Source organism: Camelus dromedarius, chromosome 3 (genome assembly GCF_036321535.1).
Source record: "Camelus dromedarius isolate mCamDro1 chromosome 3, mCamDro1.pat, whole genome shotgun sequence".
Taxonomy (NCBI): Eukaryota; Metazoa; Chordata; class Mammalia; order Artiodactyla; family Camelidae; genus Camelus; species Camelus dromedarius.
Window position 1 is genome coordinate 92,998,779 of NC_087438.1, and position 22,887 is coordinate 93,021,665.

Genomic DNA, 22,887 nt, shown 5'->3' on the forward strand with positions numbered 1-22,887 from the left:
GCCTTTGAAGGCCTCTTCACCAGGCCAGGTTAGAAGCAACTCCAGGTCTGTTTTTCTCTCTCCTACTGGGAGAAGAATCTCAGGAAAGTAGAAGTTGTTTCTGACCCCCATCCAGCTCTGTATCCAGGGGGGAGACCATATTTTCTTTCCCAATTTCTTCTCTCATTTGAATGTTGGATTTCCAAATGTTTTGGACTTGTAGAAGCCCAGTCCCCCAGAGGAATTCCCTAAGAAGCCATCTGCTCATGTGCTTCTGAGACACCTTGGCAAAGGGAAATGCAGGATGCTAATCAATCATCCGAGGGGGGCCACTCACTCTTTCCCTGGGAGAGATGGGCATGCAAATGGCCTTAAGAATGAGGACTATGTCACCAGAGAGACACAGATTCAGGCCCTGCAGATGCTCTGACCGTTCCAGGGTCAACTCTGACTTGGGTCAGGTCGGATCTGTCCAAGCCAGGGGCCAGGGCAGTGGAGAGCCAGGACAGGGGGCCAGGCAAGGCCTTGGAGAGGCTGACACTTTGTATCAGAAATGCCAGGGGACTGTTGCCACGTCTGTGCCCAGAGCAGACCCTCTTCCAGATACATGCAGGGATACAGACATAACACTGTGAGGACACTCGCCAGGAGTCAAGTCACAGGGATACCCTAGGAGGTCAGGAATGTGGCTGGCCAATGCCACACTGACCCTTGGCTGTGGCTGCCCCAACTCCGGTACCATCTTGGTGGGCATAAAAGCCCGGGTCTATCTGAGCCACAGTCACACAGGTGGGCCCTCTAGTGCAGCCCTTTCTTCCAGGATGGCCACTGGGTCCAGTGTGTCTCACTAAGAATCAAGGCATCATTGGCAACAAATGTGTACACAGACAAACCAGCTTCTGAATAGATCCTATTAACTAAACCTTGACAAGCCCTGAGCACCTAGTCCACCATGCAGTTTTATCGGTGGAAAAAGCCAAGCCCTGAGAGGGACAAGAACTCGCCCAAGGACACACAACAAGCTTTCCAGTTCAGGACTCCATCCCAGCACTCACCAGAACCACATCCTCCCAGGCTCCAGGTCAGCAGTGTCCACCTTGTGTAGCCAGCAGGGACAAGGCAGGAGAAGGTGGCCACTCTGAGCCATCCTTAGCCCCTCTCAAGGGAGCGCCAACCTCTGGAGTGGTTCCTGCATCCTCTCTGTGTCCCTCTGTTCCTCTCTCCAAGCTCCAGGGATTACTGTCACACGTTCAGGCTGTCTCTGTGCCTTAACAAAAATAGTTTTCAAAACTGGAAGCATTTCCTTTAATATTTTATCGCTATATACAAAACAAGGCAGTCAGAAGAGCCCAGGGCCTGCGCTGCTGCAGTGGAGAGGGGATTTGGCAGACCAAGTGTTTCTGCTCACTTCCAGTCCTCCACCAAGCAGCCTGGGCCCAGGTGAGCGTCATTTGGCCGGGAAGGTGAGCACACAGACCAGCCCTTGGGCCAACTGCTCTGGCTGAACCAGGAAGTGTGAACCAGGAAGCGTGAACCAGGAAGTAATCGGTCTGCAAACTCAGGCAGGCAGAGGGGCAGGCTGATTGGTTGGAGTGAGCAGATGCATCTGCGCTCTGGCTTGGGGGGCCTGCTCCAAGCTCAGAGGAGGCCACAGCAGGCCAGGTGACAAATGCACTGGCCAATTTTCACTGTGGGAGGAAATTCAGAGTGTATGATTCCACGTGGTAGTTAGCATGAGACCATACAGCAATCAGAGGGCCCCAAGGGGTGTGTAAGGAACAGGATACTTGCATGATAGGCTTTCTGTCGCAAAGTGATCTGTGGTCAAATGAGTTATAGGATTAAAGAAAGTTTAACAGATTTGTTTTGCAGAAGGACTTCTCAGAGCCTTTGAAATACTACGGTTGACTGGGAACCTCCAAGAAGGATGCAGAGGATGTGGCATCTCTCAGTATTATTCATCGGGCCTTCGGCAACTTTAACAGAGCACCTCCCAGGACTTGCACCCTTTAAAAGGATCCTTTGAAATGGAGTGAAATGGTGTCTAGAGCAAGTTCTGAAGAGAGCTGCAAATATTCACAGGAGCCATGTCTCTGTGAGGTCTTGGGACTCGGCCTCCTCTCCTGTGAGCCCTAAATCCCCCACCTGGGAACCACCAATGAGTAAGGGAAGTGCACCGCCCAAGCCTGGTGTCCATGTGGACACGTGGTGTGGCGTGGGAAGGTAGGTATGTGGGGGGAGGGGTCCCTGAGGTCCTCTCTGGGAGTCACAGGGCTCCCAAGCACCAAAGACCCTGACACCCCTCTGAGGCCCTGACGACCCTGCCCCAGGCACCCCGTTCTCTCCCTGACCCTTGACCTTCTCTGCTCCCAGTCCTCCTTCCTCCCCCAATTACTTTCCGGAATGTCCCTTACACAGCTGTCTCTCCGATAAGCACGCAAGTTTCTTAGAGACAGAGAAACAAATCTGTGCTACCAGATTAACAAACAAAGCCAAAACACTTTGAGAAATCTGAGAAATGAACAGTGCCACCCCCGGCTCTCCTGAAGACCAGACTGTGCTGAGCCCAGGACTCCTTAGTCCCCTTCACGTCTCGTTCTCCTCTCAGCCCCTCCTAGGGGTCAGCCCCAACCCCGTCTGTCCCCAGGGCCGGGCACCTTGTTTCCATCTTTCGTCACTCACTCCATCATCTCGGCCCTCACTCCTCTCGGACCCCCAAACCCGTCTCATCCCTTGGGCAGTGCTACACTTCCCAGATATTCCCTGAGGTCAACCAGTATCCCCAGAGACCCTCAGCAAACCATGGAAGCCCGGACGTGCCATCCTTCTGCCCTTGCTTGTCACCCCAGGACAGGACCTAAAGGCACTTCCATCGCAGGGGGACCCAACAGCCCCTGAGCTGAACAGAGACCAGCGGCCACCCAGCAGCGTCACGTCTCATCTTGCTGCACCCCACTGCCCCGCAGGCCTGTTCCCCACACTGTTTTCTCCTTCTGGGGTGACAAAGTCCTTCAGAGGTTTCTCCTCATCAGGCTGAAAAGAGGTAAAGAATATTTAATTCATGCACTTTAGGGTCCCAAAACAATGGGTTCTAGAGGTTCATAATGTTATCATCTTTGAAATTCAGCTAATCGTGCCGCCTCATCTCCCAGAGGAGCACACTTGGGCTGCGGGGGGTGAGGAGAGCTGCAGTTCTGATAGGAGGGGTCTGTGGAGGGACGTTTTTAAAAATACCAATTTTATTATTGTGCACACATGAACCCTTCTCCTGTATGTGGTTCCTGGGCGTGGCTTTACATTAGCTCGGCAATGAGACTGGGTTTAGAGAGAAAACTTCCAAAACTATCACACAAACCAGCGTTTACATGGGGAAAACAGAAGAGAAACAACACACACCACCTGCAGGTGTGAGACTCAGGGAGATGCCAGGGGCTGGAGACTGGCACCCACAGGTAGTGCCTCTCAGCACCTCTCAGCTCCTGCCAGGTCGGCAGATCTGCCTTCCCAGAAGCTCACCTGTCTGCAACCCCCTCCTGGTAACAGGGCTCTGAGGCAGGTCTTGGACTCCCACTGGGACCCAGAGACACTTGGTGCCACGGCTAGAGTCTCCTCTTCCACCCTGGTTGTGTGCTATATGCAGTCTTAATGATCTCGTCTTAATCCCAGTGATGCTTCTGGGCAGTCCTCCCCAGCTAGCCTGTCTAGCTAGCCTGTCTAGCTGCTCTGATCTTGACAACCACAGTAAAGCTGAGGACACACACACATACACACACATACACATACACACACACACAATTCATTCACCCAGCCTGCATTTGCCCCGGGCAGCCTCCCCTGGGACATAACAAGACCCAGGACAGAGACAGGATGGGTGCCAAGTACCAGCTCCCCCACAGCACTTGGCCCCTTAGCAAGGAGGAGAGGAGCCTGTGATGTTCTGCAGAGTTCATCCCATGCCAGCCCCTTGAGTGCCCTCTCTCTCAGCATGGACACAGCCTGTTGGGGGAAGCAGAGACGTGCATGAAACAGCAGGATGAGGGTCCCCAGCCATGAACATGCATGGGTCATGCAGGAGGTCAGTGAGGATACTGGGGGCACGAAAATTTAGGGAAAGGAATCCACAAAATGGGTTAATTTTGGAAAGGATGGTATTGAAAAGCGGTCATTCCAAATAGGGGAGCAGTGAAGGCAAGGGTCAGGAGGTGGAGGTACGGACAGGGCAGGAAGCAGGGAAGCCCAGCCCTGCCCAAGGCCAAGGTAAATGGGAGACTCTGCTACCTCCTCCCACCACCCACCTCAAGCCCCCCAGCTGGCATTTTCTCCTTCTCCCCCTACAAAAAATATTTCCCTTCCTCAAAACAACTACTTTGCAGCACTTTCTTGAGGGGCTTTCAATGGCTTTTGCAATCTAAGCCCAGAGAAGCAAATGCTGCCTGGCCCATTTGCTGGGATGCATCCCCTCCCCAGAAATTCCTTCTAAAATGACTTTCCTTCTTCCACCACAAACAGAGCCTTTGGAGCAATGGGCTTTTTAATCAACAAATTACACAAAGTTTTAAAAGTCTCTTGTAAAAGGCTGTCACAATGAGCCTGCTCAGCTCTTTTCTCTATTCCTGAGGGGCTGCCTGGTGGCGGCACGAAGTGTGTGCCAGCAGGAGGCGGGTGGGCTCCAGCAGCCCTCATCCATCACCTGGTGACAGGCCCCTGATGCCTGGGGGTCCTCAGAGTACACATCTGCAGCCAGGACAGCACAGAAATGATTTATCACAGGAGGGTTGTCACCTGTGATCTGTCGGGTCTGTTCGCTGGCCGCTTCTCCTCTCGCAGACCTCCACATGCTCCAGTTCCTGGGGACCTAGGCCTGGTCTCCCCCAAACCCACACACAGGTGCCAGAGCCACGACATGACTCACCATCTCTGGGCTGAGAACTCCCACACTTGTGTCTCTAGCCCAGACCCATATACCCAACTGCTTCTCTGATATCTGAGGATGTCTCAAAATGTCCAAGGCAGAATGTATGTGCCTGTATTTATTTCCTCCATATCAGCTGCCACTAAGACTTCTGCACCTCAGCGAATGGCACCGCCATCCACCCAGGCTGCAGCCTTGCAACCACCTTTATTCTCTTTCTCCTCATCACCACACCCCCCTCCAACTCCACCCAGGAGTCCACACGGCTTTTCCTCCAAACCACATCCTGAATTGGACACTTGGTACCACCTCCACTGCTAACAGCCTCTTCCAAGCACCACCATCTCTCTCGACCCAACAGCCCAGCCCCCTCTTCCTCTGCTTCCTACACAGCAGGGAGGCTGTCCTGCAGTTAGCACAACTACAGCAGCACCCCCACCCCATTGCCAGCCTGGCCTTGACTTAAGAGGTTCAAGTGCAGTTAGAGGAATGCCCTCCTCCCTGCCAGGTGATGTAGGGGTGAGGAGCATTTAAAGGAAGTATGTGGGAGCTGGACAGTGACTATTCCCCTGGTGCTTACAGCTGAGGGCTCTGGTGGGATGGAATCAAGGTCCTACTCCCAGGCAAACATGGCAGGGTTGGGGAGAGGAGACCCTACGCCCCAGTGTGGCCTTGAGGCCCTCAAATATTGCCCCTTCCAACCTACTCACCCAGCCCTGCGAGGCAGGAACCCTGCTTTCCTTGCTCAGAGCCCTGCCATCCAAACATATTTCCCATTCCCTACTGCCTTTGCCTCGTCAAAAACCAAAATCCAGCCATCCACCAGCTCTCAGCTTAACGTCCCTCCTCAGGGAAGCCTCCTGCCCCAGAGCCAGGTCAGTCCCAAATTGTCCGAACACCCCATGCTTCCCCCTTGGAGCATGTATCCGATCACTTGGGCCAAAAATGATGTTTATTGACATGTAGCTGACAAATTCAGGAGTATTCTGCTTCAGACAAGGGTGGATTCAGCAGCACACAGTTCTGAGGCTAGCCATAAAAGGTCAAAAAGTGGGCAGTGGCCCAATTCCTGGGAATCCTCACCCATTCCCCACAGTAGCTGGAATAATCCGCCCACTTGTTAGCATGTGAAATAACCAAACTCATAAGAACTAACAATCCCACACCTTGTGGGAATTTCTCTTGCCTTTTGAGATGGCCTGCACTCTGTGGAGTGTGTATCTGTCTAAATAAACCTACTTTTACTCAACTGTGGCTCGCTCTTGAATTCTTTCCTGCGTGAAGCCAAGGACCCTCATTTGGCAGGGTGCATCCCTGGGACTTGCCTGGGACCTGGGCCACAGCCATCCTCTCGTGCCCCATTTTCCTGTATCATTCTCATCAAACACCCAGCAGGTACCCAGATACCCATTCTGCCAAAGAGCCTGCCCTGGGCACAACCCTGCATGCTATTTACAGAGACAGCCTTGGCCTCCATTTGCCCCTTGAGGTCCCCCAACACGGTGTAGGCCCCTAAAGAAGGTATGTGTGCCATGCTCCAGCCAGAGGGGAATAAAAGAGCAAACAGAAAAACCAGCCTTCACACGTGCATATGGAAAAACAAAGGCAAAACGGCCACTGTTGTATCAAGGTGATAAGATGGTGGAGTTATTTTTTAGGATTTCCTATTATTATAAGATATTTTCAACAAAAAGAAAGTAAAGTATAGAGAGCACTAGATCTCTCAGGGCTTCTTTAAATGGGTGCTGAAATTAGCCCACACAGTGGGAGCAGTGCTTTCCCAACCACTCCTCGTCTGAAAAAACTGTCCCACTTCCAGGATGTCCTATGACCTACTCTCTACTCAGTTCCCCAACGGACCTGAGAATTCCATGGACTGTTATCTGAGCACTGTTTTGAGTTCTATAAGAAACATCCAACCATGTGGAAGCTGTGGGTGTAGCCCCTCCCCAGCCATCAGTTTCCTATCAGATTTCTTAGCTCAAGGTCCCTACTCTGGATCTCAACATTATCATCTCCATGGGGCAGAGTGTGCAAGCCAAGTTAGTATCACTATGGAGACTGGAACCCAGGATCCCACCAACCTTCATAAGGAAGATTCTTTCCAGGTCACCAAGTTTGCCTATATCCCCATGTATGGCATACAGCCTAATGAAATTTGCTGGAATCCCTCGCCCCAGCCAATAGTGCTAACTTTTCTCTTCTGTTCTAAAAACCTGTCAAACTCATCATCTCTGCCCCACAAAACAAATTTATTTTTGAGTCATGTAGGAAAAAAATTGACGTTGAAATGCTATGAGGGTAGAAGCTTTTGTCTTGGTGTCAGGCGTCTGTGAAATCTAATGGAGCCATTCTTTGACAACATTATCTGTGTTTGGCTAATTTGGTGGAGCAGACACTGTCCTCTATTGAGCAGAAAGAATAGAATGCACAGTCCTAGAAAAGCAGAGAGTTGGCCCATCGTGGATAATTTGCTTCCACTATTCATCCTGCAGATAGGCCCTCAATTACAGAGGCGTTCATAGGTAAATTTCCATTCATTCTTTTATCACCTCCACACATTCATTTCATCACCTTCATTTTATCAATAAAATAGTCATTTTCAAAATAGCTTGAAGCAGAGATGTATGTCAGTAAACAAAAGGGCAGGCTTCCCAATCCCACTGCATTTTGCCCTGATTATTCGTTCTTCTCCCCTCAGAAAGCTCTGCGACTAATTTGCTTTTGTGGTCCCCTCTTGCCAATTTTTTTTCCTGTTAATGCATCCCTGACTGGTTCTCAAATGAGCAGTAGCAATAGTAAACCTTTCCTAAGATCCATGTTCAAGGGCCTGGCCCCCGGGCTGAGGCTAGCTGAGGGGACAGGAAGCACCTCTGTCCCTAAGGGACCCAATCAAATCAGAGGCAGAGCCAGGCAGCCCAAGCAAGGGAGCCCAGAACTCACAGGTGGTCTGTCACGGGTGGCCATGCAGGACAGGGATGGGGGCAGCAGGCATGGCTCACTGCCCAGAGGCATGGGCATCTGAATGCCCCAGGACCACTAGGAGAACTGCCCACAGAGCCATGCCCCAGGAGTCAGCTCAGCATATTGTCCAAGCTCTTCCTCTGTGCAAGGTCTGGTGCTGGGTAGCAAAGGTGCGAGGATGAGTCAGCCAGGATCCCAGTCTCCACGAGGCTTTCATACAGGAAGAAATCAAGGTGAGGGAGGGTCATCTCTGCCACAAACTCAGGTTAAAACTGGGACTCAAACCCTGGAAGGTTTTTCTTCCAGGATGAAGCACAACTTGAAAGAGCCATGGCAAGAAGCTGGTTCCAGAAAATCCTGACAAGCTCAGTTATGAGTGGCTCATAGTCCCACACCAGGGTCACAAGAAGTCCCTGACATCAAATATCAGGGAAGCCAAGTGTGATGGTTCATTTTATGTGTCAACCTCACTAAACCACAGTACCCAGATATTTGGTCAAACACTATTCTAGATGTTTCTGTAAAGGTATTTTCTAAATGAGATTAACATTTAAATCAGTGGCCTCTGAGTAAAGCAGAGTACCCTCCATGACACAGGTGGGCTTCATCCAATCAAATGAAGGCCTGAGTAGGAAAAGATCTGAGCTTCCCTGAGAAGAGGCAACTCTGCCAGCAGACGGCCTTTGGACTTGAACTGTACTATCCACCCTTTGCTGGGTCTCTAGCCTGCCAGCCTATCCTGCGGACTTGGACTTGACAGCCTCCACAGTCTGGAGAACCAGCCAACTCCTTAATATAAATACCTAGGGAGCTGAGTGGATCTCTCTCACCTAATCCAAAACTCTACTGTAATAGCCCCCTAGAATAAAATCTGCTTACTCTCTTTAAAAGTACATAATAAAGAAACTTAAAGACTGAAACATAAGACAAGACACTGTAAACCTCCTAGAAGAAAACATAAGCAAAACATTTTCTGACATAAATCTTAGCAATTTCTCCTAGGGCAGTCTACCCAAGCAATAGAAATAAAAGCAAAAATCAACATTTGGGACCTAATTAAACTTACAAGCTTTCATGCAGCAAAGGAAATCATAAGCAAAATAAAATGACCACAGAATGGGAGAAAATATTTGCAAATGATGTGACTGACAAAGATTTAATTTCCAGAATATATAAACAGCTCACACAACTTAATAACAATAACAAAAAAAAAATTACCCAATCCAAAAATGGGCAGAAGACCTAAACAAACAATTCTCCAAGGAAGACATACAAATGGCCGTTAAGCACATGAAAAAAATGCTCAATATCGCTAATTATCAGAGAAATGCAAATCAAAACTACAAAGAGGTATCACCTCACACCCATCAGAATGACCATCATTCAAAAGTCCACAAATGATAAATGATAACTGCTGGAGAGGCTGTGGAGAAAAGCCTACACTGCTGGTGGGAATGCAGTTCAGTGCAGCCACTGTGGAAAACAGTATGGAGATTCTTCAAAAAACTAAAAATAGGCTTACCATATGATCCAGCAATCCCACTCCTGGGCATATATCCAGAAGGAATTTTAGTTTGAAAATATACATGCACCCCAATGTCCATAGCAGCACTATATACAGTAGCTAAGACATGGAAACAACCTAAATGTCCTTCAACAGGTAACTGGATAAAGAAGCTGTGGTATATTTATACAATGGAATACTACTCAGCCATAAAAAATAAAATAATGCCATCTGCAGCAACATGGATGGACCTGGACATCATCATTCTAAGTGAAGTAAGCCAGAAAGAGAAAGAAGAATAATATATGATGTCATTCATATGTGGAATCTAAAAAAAAGGAAAAAGAAGACACAAATGAACTCATCTACAAAACAGAAACAGACTTGCAGACATAGACAATCTTATGGTTACTGGGGGGAAAGGGGGTGGGAAGGGATAAACTGGGAGTTTGAGATTTGCAAATATTAACTACTATATATAAAATAGATAAAAAACAAATTTCTTCTGTATAGCACAGGGAACTATATTCAATATCTTCTAGTAACCTATAACAAAAAAGACTATGAAAAGGAATATATGTATGTATATGTACGATTGAAACATTATGCCACACACCAAAAATTGACACATTATAAATGACTATACTTCAATTTTAAAAAAAAGGATTTAAAAAAAAAAAAGAAACTAATAAATGAATGGACGGATGGCTATTTCTCTAGAGAACCCTGACCAGTAACGTCAAGCAGCAGAATCCCACACATTCTGTGGCAGGTGTGGAAAGCACCTAGCCAGCCTGCCCCAAGACATTGAGGAGGTTCGCATCCCACTCAGAGAGTGCTGAGGTTTCAGACGTGGATGAGCAAGGCAATGGGAGCTGCAGGTGAAACCGAGAACTGGGAAAACAGGTGTTCCACGTTTGCAGAGGCCTCCACAACATCGACATCCACCTGTCATCTCCAACCAGGAACACAGAGCAAGGTCTGGACCACTGCGTAGCTTCTAGACTCTGCCAACGGCAGAAGGCAAACAGCACTGTCTTGAGCCCACAGCATGGGTCCCAGGATGGTACGTGGGTTGCCTAAGCTCCCAGAATGAAGAAAGTACCTAGTGAGGAAGTCGCAGGCGCCCACCTGGCGAGCACCAGGCTTCTCGCCTCCTCCCCTCTTCTGCCCCGAGAGAAACCGGCTCCTGGGTGCTGCTGGGTTAGCCACATCGTGCTTACTGGCTTCTGTTACCAATTATGCTTCCCTGTCATGGGGAAATGTTTATTTTCCCAAAGCGGGACTTGGAGCAACCTGGAGGAGGGCACCAGCTGTGCGTGAGAGGGAAGACAAGTACCCCAGGTGACCCTCCAGGCAGCCAGTACCTGAAGGGGCCCAGTCCCTGCAGAGCCCACCCAGGTCAGGGCAGATGCCCAGGCTCCTGGCTGAGAGGCCTGCAGGGGGAAAGAGAGCCACAGGGTGGCCTCTTGAAGCTTCCATGGGTGCATGGGAAAGAAATGGTTCAGGTGTGGGCTGTCAATCACACTCTCACTTTATGAATATGCATAAGTGCCATGGACATGCACGAGCATCCCATCAACCTTGCAGCAATAACACAATTCCTTTTGCTGTTCATCAGCCTCTTAACATCAGGTGGTCTGCTGCGTTGGGGGAGGAGGCCGGGAAGGAAGAGCACATCTCTCCTTGTTCCTCAGTCTCCCGACAGCAAGACAGGGCTAATATTTACTTACTGTAGTTAAAATCTAAAATGCCCCACGCCTTTTGGGGGAAGCTGCTGCATTCCAAATACAAGCAGGACCCCACGAGTGCTGCTCCCCTCCCCCGGCTCTTTCAACAGAGACGGTGTTCAAATCGCATCTCTGTAAATGGAATTTCACTTCAGAGAGTTTTTCTTAAGACATTCTTTCATGACTGGCCTGTAAGGGGTCAAGAGGGCTCTTCACACTTTGAATGGAGGACAAATGCAATAATCAACGAGGATGTTCTGCAAACACACACTTAAACAAACAGACAGATGCTCAAAATTTACAGAAGCCGGTCATGCCACTTCTCTCCCTTGGAACTCTGTTCCCTCGCTTCTCACCAACTGACTATTGCCTCTGCAAGTCCTGAGAACACTCTGTAACCAGAAAAGAGCTGCAGACACGTGGGCGTTTCAGGAAAAGCTGTGGAAACCAGAGGCCTTGAGTAAACAGGTGCAGGGGGAAAGAGAGCCACAGGGTGGCCTCTTGAAGCTTCCATGGTCAGGTCCTCTCATTGCAAATCCAGATGAAACTAAGGGAGGCCCTAGTCACACATTTGGACAGCAGCTGCCCACAGTGCATGAGCCCATCTTGTCCCTGGATGGTAAGACAGCATCTTCCCGTCATGCTCTGGGTGGTACCTTCTGGGAGAAACTTCTCCATCTCCAGTCTTAACCCTCCTCATCCACAGCTCCACCCCAGACTTCCTGCACTTCAGGTGCTGCCTTCTCACCTCAGATTTCCCCTCTGCTGTCTCTCCACTAGACACTATGAACTTAAACGAAGCAGTTTCCCCACCACACAGCCTCAAATAAATCCTTGCCAGTTGCACTTTGTTTTCAAGGCATAAGATATGAAATCCTCAAGTGACTTTTTTTTTAAAAATATAGTCAAATGTGTTTAACTTCCCCCTAGAGATTAAGCTCTCTAAGTGTTGTTGCTCCAAACTAGAAGGCAAGTTTCCACCATTTTTAAGATTTAGCACTTTTCCAACAGAACACGACTCAGGGTGCTGAGTACACATGGAACCCACAGGACTAGATTCAGGGGAGATGCACAGAAGCAGGCAAGAGGGGAGCATCTCCCAGACAGAACAAAGTCATGTCATTCAATCTGGGGCACATCTGGCAAAGCTCAGTCTCCAGTCCTGATGGTCCAAACCAATTAACTGCTACCAGACATGCCTCTCGTCATCTTGCCCTCAAACCCATCCAAGCTTGAGGGCCAGCATGGGGCTGGGAACCAAAGATAACACCTGCAGCTGCAAGACCAGATGTTAAGGGACTTGGTGTGAACTTTGCAGTATTTAAAAAATAAAAAATTCAAAAAACGAAAGAGAAAAGTGAAGTATGCTATTTTGGCTGGTATCCTTCAGAATGACTTTGAAAGCCTGATGGCCAAATAGAGCCTTTTGGAATTTCCTTCCCTCATGCCTCCCCCAAAGTCATTGAAGGAAGATGTCAAGGAGCAAGCCAGCTGGGATCCCACCCAGCTGGCCCCGCTGGGCTTCTGCACTCAGGGAAAAGATGGAGACCCCAGAGCCCCGTGAAGACACAAACGCCACGAGAGGCACACACGCCTTCACTCCTCTGCCGCCCATGTCCACAAAACCTGACAGAACCTAGGAAACAGCACAGAAAAAATGAACTCAATGAAACCACCAGAACTGTTACTCCTGCCTCAGGTTTTGGTTTCTTACCTAGAGGGCCCTCTCCCATCTTAATTCTCCTGCCCTTCAAGGCTTATTCAGGGCTTGCCTCTTCTGTGAAGTCTTCCCACATTGCTCTCACCAGCAGAGACCTGGCTGAAATCCCACCCTGAACGAATAGCTGTTCCCGCAGCATCCTGGGTGTGCCGATCCCTTGAGAGAGAGTGTGTGTTCAGCCTTCACATCAGCACATAATGGGCTCTTTCTTGTCATTCAAACCTATACTTAAACTTCACCTCCTCCGAGAAGCCTTCCAAGACCACCAAATTTAAAGTAGCTTCCCACATCTCCCTCCATCATTTTGGACTCAATGTCTCTGTTTTATTTTACATCCATACAGCTGTCAGTCTCTAAAGGCATCTTATTCACTTATTTACGTACTTGTTTATGGTCTGTTTTCGCCAGTGGAGGGTAAGCTCTGGGAGGGCAAGAGCCTATCTGCCATGTCCATGGCTGCATCCCAGCACCCGAGACAGTGCCTGGCACTCAAGAGGCACTTAATAAATGTTTGTTGGATGTTTCCTGAACTCTGTGACATGGTTTCTAGGTTGGGTCCTGCAAGGTAACACTCCTGGCCTGATCAAAGAAAAAGCACAAACTGGGATGGGGCTTCCAAAAGGAAGTTCACGGGCAGACGGCTTCCCGTGGGTCATCTCATTAACCTTCTGGTGACTGGCTTTCCAGAAAGAGCAGACTCAAGCAAAGGACAGGCTGAGACAACCAGGGAGCATCTCAAGGGCCATCCTCATCTCTAGAAGTCATCAGCCACAGTCCAGCATGGGGAGAGCTCATCTTCCACATCGTGCAACAGAAATGTAACATAAGCCACAAACAAGAGCCAAACAGGTAACTATGAATTGTCTAGTGGCTACATTTTAAAAAGGAAAAAAGAAACATGTGAAAGTAATTTAAATAATACATTTTATTCAACCCAAAATATCTCAAATATTATTTCAATCAATATAAAAAATCAATTGGGTATTTTACATATTTTCTTCATACCAAATCTCCAAACTCGAATGTGTATTTTACACTTACAGAACATCTCAGTTTGGACAAGCCACATTTCAAGTGCTCGACAGCCACATGCAGCTGGTGGCCATTCTGTTGAATGATATGGATCTAGAACAACCAAGCTTTACCTGTGGTAGGTTTGAGAAAAGCACTTTGTCAAATCTGGGATGCAGTTCATTCTCATATGTATAATCTTTTTCCATGATGCAGGTTTTCCTACATTAAGATTAAAACACAGAGTCTGCATTGATTTTTTTTTTTCCTTTCCTCTAAAGTTCTGCAACAAAAGCCTTTGCAGTGCCTTGAATTCACTGCCTGTACAAGTGGCAGAAGACAGCCCTCCCCTGCTGAGGAACAGAAGCAGCATTTCCCTCATGGCATTGCTGTGATCAGGCTCCTGTATTTCCTGGCTCCGGGTCCACTGAGAGACTACCACAGTTTATTAGCTGACTTTAATAGGGATCTGTTTCTAATAGTAGAATTAATGAATCCTATAAACCAGTTGCAAAGGGTGAGAGCAATTCCATTGCAAAGAGAGAAGAGGCTTATTTGGAAACCTAAGAGTGTGCAGACTCACACACCTTCATATTAACAAATCCCACCCCTGGCTGGTCAAAATCTCCTCCAACAAACTCATTTCCTAGGCTAAACACCACACAACAGGGGCTGTGAAACCAGGGGGTGTCACCAACAAGGACAGCGACAACCAGCTGAAGTGGGAACATGCCACCTGACGATACTACTCCTCATGCTCGCCTCTTATAGGGAACCCAGTGCAGGAAGAGCATGAAATTCAACAGACTTTAATACGGTGAGTGTTTCCTGGGGCTGGCTGGCTCTTAGCACAAGGCTCAGGTTGGGGAAGAAGCACATGGAGGAACAGAAGAGATGTGCATCTTCCCCTTAGAGATGGTAAGGAAGCCACACTCGGTTTTAAAAAGCAAAGGCTTCCAGCACTCAACATAAGGAACATGTTCCTCTTTTGGAAGCTGAATTGGGCAGGAGCTGGAGGGGTTTGCGGGTAACTTGATTGCAGGCCAGTGGCCCTCACACGGTGTAGGACAGCAATACCCGCCACTCGGAAGATGTGTCAGATGCAAGGGGGCGGTGAAGAGAAACACAGCGACGGTACGGGCTTCCTTCTTCCTCCCTTTCCTCTGTGATGCTCTGGGGAGAGAGCATTTGAATAACTCAGAGGAGCAGAAAGGTCGGCCTCCCGTCGTAAAAACGTAGGGGCCAGAGAGGGCTCAGACAGTGAAAAGGAGAGATAAGGAAAAGCAGTAAACCAAGCAGCTCTGTCAAGAGCAGGAGTTCGCCGTCGTCGGCAAGCAGGGGTCTGGAGGCTTGTCCTCTGTCAGTGTCGTTTTGAAGCATCAAGTGCTACAAAGAGAAAGATCATTTCAAATTATCTGAAAAACTGAACAAGGAGCCTTCAGGACGAGGAAAACTAGAGTTTAGTACGGAAAGTTCTAACTGCCTCCGTGTTGATATTTTCTCAAATTTTGCTCTAATTTAGCTCCCACTGTACCTCATACGTGCATGTGAGAACATGGCTTGTTCCGGGTGCTGCTCAGGTCCAGGGGTGCGTCAGGACCCAGGCCAGAGCCCCACCTCGACCAACTGGATCAGAACCTCAGTGCAAGGAGCCTGGCTACCAGTAAGTAGTTCTAACACGCAGCCAGGGTTAAAAACCCCTGCTCGAGCGGGCTGAAAGGGACAGAAGGAAGGACATCCACTCTAGGAACAGAGAAGGCTCTAATGCATCAGCCACCCGTGGGGTCACCGACACAGCACGGAGGAGGGCTCCTCTTGCTGGGATCATTCTAGCACTGATTGAATCATGCAGAGGAGATTCTTGGATTGCTCTTTGCTAAACCTTAAATTCCAAGAGAATTGATAATCAAGTGCTTCATGATTCAACTGTTTTTATGCGCAGGCCCCCATTTCCCTTTTTTTTTTTTTTTTTTTCTTTTAATTCAGGAGGACATCCTCTGCCTTATTCATGTCTGAGAGGTGGCCTGAGACACTCACCTTGGGTAACAAAACCTGGGCGGTTCTGGGCTATTTCAGTGGCCTGTGGGAGCAAAGGAACAGAATATGTGGAGTAAGACTGTCCCTAGTAAAGTAGGATGTGGCGTAGTTTTAAGGGTCATTAGTCAGCTTGTATGTTGTTCTATGCCAGATTTCCCGAACTCCACTGGACACCAGAATTATCTGGGAATCTGCCTTTATAACACACGTTCCCAGGCCCTGCCTTCAGATTTAATAAAACAGAATTTTGGGGGATGTGGCCTAGAAATTGTATTTTTCAATATTTGCCCAGGCATTTCTGGCACAAAGTCAAATTAAGAAAACATTGGTCTGTGCTCCTCCCCTATCCACAAGGTGAGGAAGGCCAGCACATTGCCTCACACAGCAGTTACCTGAAAACTCTGTCTTCCTGGTTAGAGTACCCAGAATTGCACCCAAGGCCCCAGCAGGAAATCCACATCCCTATAGAGCTGGTCATGCAATCCCTAGCATTACAGAAGCCAGCAGAGACTCCAGCCTGACATTTGCAAAGACCTGGAGAATCATTTCTGGCCAAATCTAATGAAGTGTTTGTTATACAAGACAGAGGAGGCAGTAGGTGGGGAGGTAAGTGGGCCTCTGAACAGCAGGGAAAGCGCCCTAGAGCCTTAAAGATCAAACAAGACCTGCACTCACGGAGAGGAGAGGGCATCGCCAGCAAGGTTGGGGGGCATGGCAAAGGCCGGGGGCAGGAAGGTGCACCCTGGGAGCTAACCTGCCTGAAGGAGAGGATGCTCTGGAGGCCGGAGGGCTCCCAGTGAGGAGGGCAGAGGGTAGAGGGAGGACCTTGCACTCGGAGCCACTGGTGCTCTTCTGAACACTGGGTCCCACCTCCAGCACCCCAGGAGCGTCCTGGGAAAAGGCAGGTCCCCACAGAGTGCAGGCAGGTGGCAAGTCAACACAGTCCAGATGACCTGCTTAGGATGCAAATTGTCACAACTCTGCTGATTCAGATCCTACCAATGTTGGCCAAGGCTCTGTGTGCTCATCATAACCCCTCCCTCCCCCAGAAATAAAAAGCCCAGAGAAAGCCATTCACAGAGACTGACCCGGCACTCCACGAGGGCCTGAGGGATGGCCCTGCATTCCCTCCCAGGCCCTGTGACTCTCAGATAACTCCCAGGGTGGAGCCAGCACCACTCTCCCCACTGGAGAATCTAAGTAAGAAGTGCTGGGAAGTTTGGTCACCCAGCAGCAGATGAAATATTCCAGCTCTCCAAACCCCAGGAGTGTCATTCTGAGCAGAAGATAATATTATAGGCTAGTGTGAGGTCATTGGCTAATTAGGTAAAATGAATGACTAAGTAGATTTTAAAAGCCACGCCACCAGTGATGCCTCACACTGGGGCACTGACCCAACCTCACTTATCGGAGCCCTGGAGACTTGCAGAAAAGGCCATTGTACTTATGGTGGTCTCCTATTGGGCCAGCCCCAGGGAGGGCCCCACTTTGGTGCTTAGCTGAAGCTCTGGGCTAAGCTGGGAGAGGATATGAGGCAGCTCCAGCCACTCCCAACCACACAGCCTCCAGGCCCCGCACAGCTCCCTGCTGCCCACAGACACCCCGGCCCAAGCCCACCACTCACATGCCCTTCCCAGTGGCCTCCCCAGCACTCCCTGGGCCAACTGAGAAAGCAACAAACACTTCTAGAAACATCTCCTCATGCCATGCTTGCTGTCCATTACCACACTACATGAAGTTCTCATTTCTGTTATTCAAGAAGTGTGTCTCATTAAATCCTCCCAATAAACCCAGGAAGCTGAGTCTACTATTGTCCCATTTTACAGGGGTACATGTGGTGGCTCAGGTCACACAGCAGGGAAGGGGTGGAGCCAAGATGTGTGAGCCTTGCCTTGTATGATTCTGAGGCCATGCTCCTGTTATGATTAACAGGAGTTCCACTGCCTCAATCAGAGTCAAGTCAGGGACACAGAAATCACGCAAGGTCCTCCACACAGAGGAGACTGAACACGGCGAACTGCATACACACGTACCGGAACAGCGTGAAGGAGAAGGTGAGGTGACCCAGAGATTAGGAAACACAAGGAGCTGATACCTCTCCCGGGGCTGGAGGCACAAAGGGAGAAGATGAGGTTACCCCAGCTGGAGGCAGACAGCAGGGGCTTTGGCCCCAGGAGCTGGGAGCGTGGAGGAAGGGCCGCTGCAGGGGCTGCCCACCTCGGAGACCCCACTGGAAGGAGAAGGAAGAGAGGGAGAGAGCAAGGAAGAACCAATGCCCCCTCTTCCACTGCCTGCCCATCTTCAGGCTTCCTATGGGCAGAACCCTCCAGGAGGTCACTGGTAAGGAAGCCTGGGAAGCACAGTCTGTGGACTCACCGGTCCAGAGACACAGACAGTTGGGTGAGGCTGACAGACAGCAAGTGAGGACTTGGCGTGGTTTCTATGGTGCCTGGCACAGGGCTACATGCTTTCCAGAACTTGTGCCCCATAATCCTCCCCAAAACCCTGCACACTAGTATCAATATTGTTTCTATTTTAGAAACAATGAAACCGAAGCTCAGGATACTATGCAACATCCAGCAGAATTCGGATTCAACCCCATGCCTGCTTGGCTTTTAACCGGAGGGCACACAGGGAATGGGCGCAGGGGTGGACATAGCAACCTTGTCCTGGGGACCTGAGACCCAAGGATCTCATGGCATGCGGCCAACCTGAGTGAGTTATCGTCCCCATGGTACAGGCTGGTCACTCCTTCAGGGACCATAAGCACGGGGCTGACTTCTACGTCACCATCACACACTTCAGCTCCCACCGGGCACTTCTGACAGCAGCAGCAAGAGCCACGATGGGCAGTGGAACTAATATCATTCACTCAGCCAGGAGCCATGAACCAGAACCCCCAGGAAGGCCAGACAGCACTATTGCCCAGGCAGAGCCCAGTCAGGGCCAATCTCTGAAGGCTTGGGTCTCACCATTTTGGGTCCCTGCCAATTTCATTCACCCTCTGACCCCAAACTCCACTAGCCCCCTGCCACCACCTCCTTCCTGGATCCAGCAACTGGAGAGGGGAGCTGGCTTTGCCACTAGGGAATGGAACAAGGCTAATTCCTCTGAAACCCCCATTAACTTTACTACTTCTCTGTAAGTGCTTCATTGTAAATAATGATTCCACACCACGGAAACACACTGCTGGAATCTCCCAGCGGTCATAAAATTAAATTCATCTCCCACGGCCCACTCAGGCAGCGTACTGTGATAGCTGTATCATCTTCCAAGCCTCAGACGGCTGCAAAGTTCTTCCACCAAGTCCAGGGGAGGCCCTGGTGTCATCTGCCCTAAAGAACAGGTCCATGCACACCTACATTTTCTCCCACCCCACACAAAATCCCCTCCCTCTCCTTTTCTAGAAGGAGGAATTAGACTTCAGTTGTGAGCACAAAAAGAACTCCACTCTTCTGAGAAGAGATTTGGCTTGAAATCCCCCACCCAGCCCCTGAGCCCTTCTCTCCCAACAAATTCTAAGAAAGGATGTTTTTGAAGACAAAATAGGTGCACACAATTTCCAGGAAGATCAACAGGATTTCACGAACCATGCGAATTTGCCCAGCCCTTCACCCCGATGCCCACCCCACACACAGCTTTCCAATCTTTTGTCAATGCTCCAGGCCCTGCCTGCTGCTTCCCTGTCTCCTGTATACAGTGAACACCTCCCTCCAGCCCTGAGGACAGACACCACAGGGTTCAGCTAAAATAAGACCCACCTAGAACAAGAGACTAAAATCAGCTTCACTTAGAAAATAAACAGGCACACACTCCATCTCCTACCAGCTAGGTGGGAGCAGGAACAGCTGGCAGGTGCAGGGCCCTGGGGAGGAAAGCTTCCCTCCTGACAGTTCTTAGACAACAGGTTCCAGTGACATCAGAGCCCCAGGTCTCCACTCTGCTCGGCAGCTGAGAAGCACCAGGGTCACCACTGAGCCCACAGGACCCTTGTGTTTGGCCTCCTGGACCACAGGCAAGGCTTCTCAGCCTCTCTACAGAACAAAGTGCAGCCTGGGGGGCCCTGGATCTGCAGGCTCTAATTTACATGTCTCTCTGTGTCTACGCATGCTTTACTTGCTAAACTCATGGCAGCACTGGGGTTGCAGGCAGGTTCAGGTGAACTAAGACGTTCACAGCACATCCAGAGATCAAGATGAAACCCGGCTGCCCACACACGTTGTTCTGGATGAGCCCTCCTGTTTTCCAACTTCAAATTTCCAACTCTGATGTTTAAAAAAAAGAAAGAAAAAGGCTGTTTTTCAGAAATATATAAAGAATAAATAAAGCCTTGAATAGGAAGACTATTCAGACTGGGGGACCCAATGCAAACCTCCTGCGGCCGGTTCCTTCTTATTAATTAACTAACAGTGTGCCTGCCATGCTTCCTGCCCTTCGAGACATGACTGCACTGAGTCCTCGCAGCAGCTCGAGTGGGCATTAGCTTCAGCTCCATTTCCAGATGAGGGAGTGCCGACTCAGGTATGTGACTTGCTCAAGGTCACTCAACTAGAGTAAGCGGCAGAGGTAAGACTTGAACTCTGATCTTCTCACTCCGGATCCTCTTCCCAGCTCAGCACAGCTCCTGCCCTGTGGCACCCCAGTGCCAGCAGTCCTGGAGGGGTCACTGCTTTGCTGAGGCCTTGTCTCCCGCGGGGTCACTTCCCAGCAAGCACCTCATCCCCGGAGTCCTTCCCCACAGAGCCAGCGCAGCATGGCGGGCAGGCTGGGAGGGTTCAGCTGTCACACCGCATTTCTCTCCACTTATTTCTGCTTCCCTCATGACCTCGGTTTCACCAAGATGTTCCTTTAAATTAGATCCCAGAAGGAACTTCAAGGCCAATTCCTCCATGTGTGACGTTTATGGGACTTGTCACTGTTTATGCTATTTATAGTGCCATCAGATGCCCGGGAACGCTCCTCCTGGTTACCACAGTGGTTTTCTTCCCCTCGGGCAGGAAGCACACTCAAAAACAAAGGCTTGTCTGGCACAGGCCTTACCTCTTCATCCCCTACCCCACTCCATGTCCATTTTTCCCCTGTGAAACATTTAAATGGTCCTTCAGTTTGACCACTCCTAGCGCCTGTGATTCATACATTACATCATCTGTTGGCCCATGTACAACAGCAAGGAAACAGTTCCTTTCCAGGGAGAGCAGAGGTCCCCAAATCTACAACATTCCACCAAACCCAAAACCACATGCAGCTTGAACTTTCTTAAGTGCTAACGTTCAGACTTTGTGAGTTACTTCTTTTCTAGGCAACTGAAAAGCAGTCTACCAACCCACTAGCAATATTTGTGGCTGGCCCTGAGCTGAGGGGTGAAGGAGGAACCAAGACATATAATATCTCATTCCTTCTCTGGGGGCTTCTATAATTGTTGGAGGGGGAAAAATCATGTTAAACTATTGCAAAACAATGCCATGTATGTTTATATAATTAAGGGGCTATTTTCAGAAAAGGGAAGGAATTGATAGAAGTTTAAGATTTGCAAGCAAGTTATAAGAGCAGCTACTATTTTATTCGAAAACTATGTCTTCTGAAAACTTATTTTAATGCTTCCCTCTAAACATCGAATACAAACTATGTTATAGGCTGTTGTCAAACTTTGGAGAATTCATGAGGAGGTTAGGAAAGAAAGTGAATGTTAAATAGAAGAAACACTGATTAAAGAGAAAAGGCCTTCTCTTTAGAGTAAAGAGCTTTCTTCTGATTAGTGGCAGAATTTCTTGAAGGATGCATGATGATGTCATGCCTCCCACATCTCTTTTTCCTCTGGTTCTTGCAAAGGCTGAGCTAAAAATAGATCCTCCCTAGGACCTGGGGACATCAAGGGAAGAATCAGAGAGTGGGCAAGATGAGCAACAACTAGCAGAATGAGAAGTCCACACCCAAAGGCTATAACGAATGGAAACCATGCAGCGATCACAATGCCCCGAGTTTCCACACGTGGTTGCACCACTCAAGCCAGGCTCTGCACAAACCAAGAAAGTCATGGCAGAACTGTCTGCAAAAATGTACTCTCCCTCTCCCGTAGTGCAGCATCGTCCTGGGAGGTGGGGACAACAAGGGAATCCACTTGCCCTTCTTGCCTCTAGGACTGATCTCGTGACTGACTCTCACTAACAAAATGAGAAACTGCGGGTGTCACTTCCTGACAGGTAAGAAGCAGGTGTGCATCCTCCACCCTCTCTTCCTCCTTCCAGCTCGACACCAAAAGTCACACGGCCCTCGGGAACAGAGAAGTCAAAAGGAGCAGAGCCTGGGACCCTGAATCACTGGGTAGGGCAAAGCTGTCTGCTGACCAGTACATCAATAACAACTAAGCTGTCACTGTATGAAGCCAGTGACACTTGGGGGCTACCTTTTACAGCAGCTAGGGTTGCCACAACAAATGCTAGACCAGATGAGTTGTTCTCCCCAGACTCAGCCAGCAGTTGGTACAATTTTTTTTTCAACAAAAAACACATTTTACATTTTAAAATGGAGTTACTATTTGTAAGCAAACCACTCTGGTGAACGTAAGCAGAAAAGAAAGTATGAAAGAACAATGAGTAGACCATGATGATCAGTGGAGGTGGAAAGAGGTGAACAATTAAAGGGGAACTGGATATTCACAGGCTGCCAGCTCAGTGTCCACGGATGACCTGCTGCTGTAAAGTAAAAAGCCCAGTTTTGTAATGAAGGATTCAGGCTGCCACCAACAGAACCTGCTGATCAAACTGGTAGCCCTACAAGTTGGGGCACAGATGCTGGGAGTCCCCAGTGCAATGCAGAGTGAAGCACATAGCATTACCACCAAAGATTCTTGCCAAAACAGTTCAAACTGAATCTACTCAAATCTCTACATCAATTTCTTATTTGCAGTAAATGCCAGGGATAGGAGAACAAAAAGAGACCCCATTGCCAGGAAGTAGTCATTTGGATTTAGAGTGTGAGACTTTCTCCAGGACAACAGAGCTGATGTCTTCAGCAAAGCAAGTCATGGATG